At 24.9% G+C, this 5,954-nt stretch overlaps 1 protein-coding gene across 1 annotated transcript in view; it reads right to left on the bottom strand.

The window, feature by feature from the left end:
• The window catches only part of LOC138323711 (sushi, von Willebrand factor type A, EGF and pentraxin domain-containing protein 1-like), a 102,304-nt gene that overhangs the window by 29,299 nt on the left and 67,051 nt on the right, over window positions 1–5,954 (bottom strand). The gene's annotated exons all lie outside the window — the stretch shown is intronic.

Consider the following 5,954-nt stretch of genomic DNA (forward strand, 5'->3'; position numbering starts at 1 on the left):
TCCTGTGTCTATCCATTATTCTTTAATTGATCAGTATATTTTAATTAATTTAGTTTTGGTTAGTTTGTTTCCTGTGTCTATCCATTATTCTTTAATTGATCAGTATATTTTAATTAATTTAGTTTTGGTTAGTTTGTTTCCTGTGTCTATCCATTATTCTTTAATTGATCAGTATATTTTAATTAATTTAGTTTTGGTTAGTTTGTTTCCTGTGTCTATCCATTATTCTTTAATTGATCAGTATATTTTAATTAATTTAGTTTTGGTTAGTTTGTTTCCTGTGTCTATCCATTATTCTTTAATTGATCAGTATATTTTAATTAATTTAGTTTTGGTTAGTTTGTTTCCTGTGTCTATCCATTATTCTTTAATTGATCAGTATATTTTAATTAATTTAGTTTTTGGTTAGTTTGTTTCCTGTGTCTATCCATTATTCTTTAATTGATCAGTATATTTTAATTAATTTAGTTTTTGGTTAGTTTGTTTCCTGTGTCTATCCATTATTCTTTAATTGATCAGTATATTTTAATTAATTTAGTTTTGGTTAGTTTGTTTCCTGTGTCTATCCATTATTCTTTAATTGATCAGTATATTTTAATTAATTTAGTTTTGGTTAGTTTGTTTCCTGTGTCTATCCATTATTCTTTAATTGATCAGTATATTTTAATTAATTTAGTTTTGGTTAGTTTGTTTCCTGTGTCTATCCATTATTCTTTAATTGATCAGTATATTTTAATTAATTTAGTTTTGGTTAGTTTGTTTCCTGTGTCTATCCATTATTCTTTAATTGATCAGTATATTTTAATTAATTTAGTTTTGGTTAGTTTGTTTCCTGTGTCTATCCATTATTCTTTAATTGATCAGTATATTTTAATTAATTTAGTTTTGGTTAGTTTGTTTCCTGTGTCTATCCATTATTCTTTAATTGATCAGTATATTTTAATTAATTTAGTTTTGGTTAGTTTGTTTCCTGTGTCTATCCATTATTCTTTAATTGATCAGTATATTTTAATTAATTTAGTTTTGGTTAGTTTGTTTCCTGTGTCTATCCATTATTCTTTAATTGATCAGTATATTTTAATTAATTTAGTTTTGGTTAGTTTGTTTCCTGTGTCTATCCATTATTCTTTAATGATCAGTATTTTTAATTAATTTAGTTTTGTTAGTTTGTTCTGTGTCTATCCATTTTCTTTAATTTGATCAGTATATTTTAATTAATTTAGTTTTGGTTAGTTTGTTTCCTGTGTCTATCCATTATTCTTTAATTGATCAGTATATTTTAATTAATTTAGTTTTGGTTAGTTTGTTTCCTGTGTCTATCCATTATTCTTTAATTGATCAGTATATTTTAATTAATTTAGTTTTGGTTAGTTTGTTTCCTGTGTCTATCCATTATTCTTTAATTGATCAGTATATTTTAATTAATTTAGTTTGGTTAGTTTGTTTCCTGTTGTCTATCCATTATTCTTTAATTGATCAGTCTATTTTAATTAATTTAGTTTTGGTTAGTTTTGTTTCCTGTGTCTATCCATTATTCTTTAATTGATCAGTATATTTTAATTAATTTAGTTTTGGTTAGTTTGTTTCCTGTGTCTATCCATTATTCTTTAATTGATCAGTATATTTTAATTAATTTAGTTTTGGTTAGTTTGTTTCCTGTGTCTATCCATTATTCTTTAATTGATCAGTATATTTTAATTAATTTAGTTTTGGTTAGTTTTGTTTCCTGTGTCTATCCATTATTCTTTAATTGATCAGTATATTTTAATTAATTTAGTTTTGGTTAGTTTGTTTCCTGTGTCTATCCATTATTCTTTAATTGATCAGTATATTTTAATTAATTTAGTTTTGGTTAGTTTGTTTCCTGTGTCTATCCATTATTCTTTAATTGATCAGTATATTTTAATTAATTTAGTTTTGGTTAGTTTGTTTCCTGTGTCTATCCATTATTCTTTAATTGATCAGTATATTTTAATTAATTTAGTTTTGGTTAGTTTGTTTCCTGTGTCTATCCATTATTCTTTAATTGATCAGTATATTTTAATTAATTTAGTTTTGGTTAGTTTGTTTCCTGTGTCTATCCATTATTCTTTAATTGATCAGTATATTTTAATTAATTTAGTTTTGGTTAGTTTGTTTCCTGTGTCTATCCATTATTCTTTAATTGATCAGTTTATTTTAATTAATTTAGTTTTGGTTAGTTTGTTTCCTGTGTCTATCCATTATTCTTTAATTGATCAGTATATTTTAATTAATTTAGTTTTGGTTAGTTTGTTTCCTGTGTCTATCCATTATTCTTTAATTGATCAGTATATTTTAATTAATTTAGTTTTTGGTTAGTTTGTTTCCTGTGTCTATCCATTATTCTTTAATTGATCAGTATATTTTAATTAATTTAGTTTTGGTTAGTTTGTTTCCTGTGTCTATCCATTATTCTTTAATTGATCAGTATATTTTTTAATTAATTTAGTTTTGGTTAGTTTGTTTCCTGTGTCTATCCATTATTCTTTAATTGATCAGTATATTTTAATTAATTTAGTTTTGGTTAGTTTGTTTCCTGTGTCTATCCATTATTCTTTAATTGATCAGTATATTTTAATTAATTTAGTTTTGGTTAGTTTGTTTCCTGTGTCTATCCATTATTCTTTAATTGATCAGTCTATTTTAATTAATTTAGTTTTGGTTAGTTTGTTTCCTGTGTCTATCCATTATTCTTTAATTGATCAGTATATTTTTAATTAATTTAGTTTTGGTTAGTTTGTTTCCTGTGTCTATCCATTATTCTTTAATTGATCAGTATATTTTAATTAATTTAGTTTTGGTTAGTTTGTTTCCTGTGTCTATCCATTATTCTTTAATTGATCAGTATATTTTAATTAATTTAGTTTTGGTTAGTTTGTTTCCTGTGTCTATCCATTATTCTTTAATTGATCAGTATATTTTTAATTAATTTAGTTTTGGTTAGTTTGTTTTCTGTGTCTATCCATTATTCTTTAATTGATCAGTATATTTTAATTAAGTTTAGTTTGGTTAGTTTGTTTCCTGTGTCTATCCATTATTCTTTAATTGATCAGTATATTTTAATTAATTTAGTTTTGGTTAGTTTGTTTCCTGTGTCTATCCATTATTCTTTAATTGATCAGTATATTTTAATTAATTTAGTTTTGGTTAGTTTGTTTCCTGTGTCTATCCATTATTCTTTAATTGATCAGTATATTTTAATTAATTTAGTTTTGGTTAGTTTGTTTCCTGTGTCTATCCATTATTCTTTAATTGATCAGTATATTTTAATTAATTTAGTTTTGGTTAGTTTGTTTCCTGTGTCTATCCATTATTCTTTAATTGATCAGTATATTTTAATTAATTTAGTTTTGGTTAGTTTGTTTCCTGTGTCTATCCATTATTCTTTAATTGATCAGTATATTTTATAATTAATTTAGTTTTGTTAGTTTTGTTGTCCCTGTGTCTATCCATTATCACTTTAATTGATCAGTATATTTTAATTAATTTAGTTTTGGTTAGTTTGTTTCCTGTGTCTATCCATTATTCTTTAATTGATCAGTATATTTTAATTAATTTAGTTTTGGTTAGTTTGTTTCCTGTGTCTATCCATTATTCTTTAATTGATCAGTATATTTTAATTAATTTAGTTTTGGTTAGTTTGTTTCCTGTGTCTATCCATTATTCTTTAATTGATCAGTATATTTTAATTAATTTAGTTTTGGTTAGTTTGTTTCCTGTGTCTATCCATTATTCTTTAATTGATCAGTATATTTTAATTAATTTAGTTTTGGTTAGTTTGTTTCCTGTGTCTATCCATTATTCTTTAATTGATCAGTATATTTTAATTAATTTAGTTTTGGTTAGTTTGTTTCCTGTGTCTATCCATTATTCTTTAATTGATCAGTATATTTTAATTAATTTAGTTTTGGTTAGTTTGTTTCCTGTGTCTAATCCATTATTCTTTAATTGATCAGTATATTTTAATTAATTTAGTTTTGGTTAGTTTGTTTCCTGTGTCTATCCATTATTCTTTAATGTGATCTATCTATATAATATTTTAATTAATTTAGTTTTGGTTAGTTTGTTTCCTGTGTCTATCCATTATTCTTTAATTGATCAGTATATTTTAATTAATTTAGTTTTGGTTAGTTTGTTTCCTGTGTCTATCCATTTTTCTTTAATTGATCAGTATATTTTAATTAATTTAGTTTTGGTTAGTTTGTTTCCTGTGTCTATCCATTATTCTAAACTTTCTTTTTAATTGCATCATAATATTTTAATTAATTTAGTTTTGTTAGATTTGTTTCCTGTGTCTATCCATTATTCTTTAATTGATCAGTAATATTTTAATTAATTTTTTTGGTCCTAGTTTTGTTTACTGTGTCTATTCCATTAATTCTTTAATTATCAGTATATTTTAATTAATTTAGTTTTTGTTAGTTTGTTTCCTGTGTCCCTATCCATTATTCTTTAATTGATCAGTATATTTTTAATTTAATTTAGTTTTTTGGTTAGTTTGGTTTCCTGTGTCTATCCATTATTCTTTAATTGATTCAGTATTATTTTAATTAATTTAGTTTTGGTTATCAGTATATTTTAACGAGTTTTGGTTTTAAAGTGTCTATCCATTTATTCTTTAACAGTATATGAATTAAATATTTTGTTTTGTTTGGAAATATTATTACTTTTTTTTCGTTTGTTATCCATCTTTAAAAGTGATTTTTATTTTATTTGGTTATTTCAATTGTGTAATTTTATTAATTTAATTATGAATCCATTAATGGATCGATATATTTTAAAATACGAGGTTAGGAAACCAATGGTCTATCCATTTTGATCAGTTTTAGTTGAGTTTTGATTTTAAAGTATTTTTTAAAAATTTAGTTTTGGTTAGTTTGATTTTGTCAAACCAACGATGAAATTTCCTTTGAATTGATCCTGTGTCTATCAGTATATATAAAATAATTTTCGCAATCGGACGGAGTTGTACTATTTACTTTTTCGCAGCGAAAACTGGAAAAATCGTTATCATGCAAATGAATGGCGTTTTTTAAAAAGAGGTGTGCATCATTTTATAACTACCAACTATAACCCGATTCCGATAATGAAAACCGGAAATCAATAAGATTATAACTGTTAATTATTCAATTCTAACTAAGTGATTTTTCTACATCTTCATCAGAATGTACTCCTCAGAAATGTTATGCTAATTTAAAATGAATAGAAGAAAAGCACCATTTATTTCTTCCCCCGTACATCACAGCCTGTCCGCCCTCTTGAAGTCTTGGTCGAAGCGTAACGTCATAATGACGTCATATAATAGTTGCGTCAAAATACATTCGCGTTAAATATCGCGCCACTTCAATAGTGGCCGCTTCCCCAGGCACCCATCTGTGTAGCCAATCAGTTCAAGATTTTTTTGTGAAAACATGCATTTATATAGGTATGTGATTATAAATCACCTTTAGTGGATATCTATATTTTAAAGTGTTGTCTGTGTATCGATATGGCTTCAAATCCAATCACGTTGGTGTTCCAATGCTGAGGATCTATGCATACAGACAAAATGACCGCTGTGTTATGGGCTCGAAGTAATCCTCTAAAATTTCGATCTTCGAATATTTATTGAACATAAAGAAACGCATAATTTAAACGCACCAATATTTAACCAGAGAAGGCTTCGAGAAGTAACTTCGAGCAAAGATATTTCGATTAAGAAGTAATTGCTTATTTGTACAGGTATTTTCGAATTGGTCAGATACTGTTTTTTTAATAATTATTTTATAGAAATTAGTAAAGTATTGCATACCATAAAAATAACCATAACTATTGTTATACGATTTGTCGAGAAAACAAAACATAAATACAGCAGTGTAATCCAGTCTTGTACAAATCAATACCATGTTACATGGACACACACCTGTCTATCAATTTTTGAATAAAGGTACGTG

This window comes from Argopecten irradians, chromosome 5, assembly GCF_041381155.1.
Source record: "Argopecten irradians isolate NY chromosome 5, Ai_NY, whole genome shotgun sequence".
In the NCBI taxonomy this organism is placed as follows: domain Eukaryota; kingdom Metazoa; phylum Mollusca; class Bivalvia; order Pectinida; family Pectinidae; genus Argopecten; species Argopecten irradians.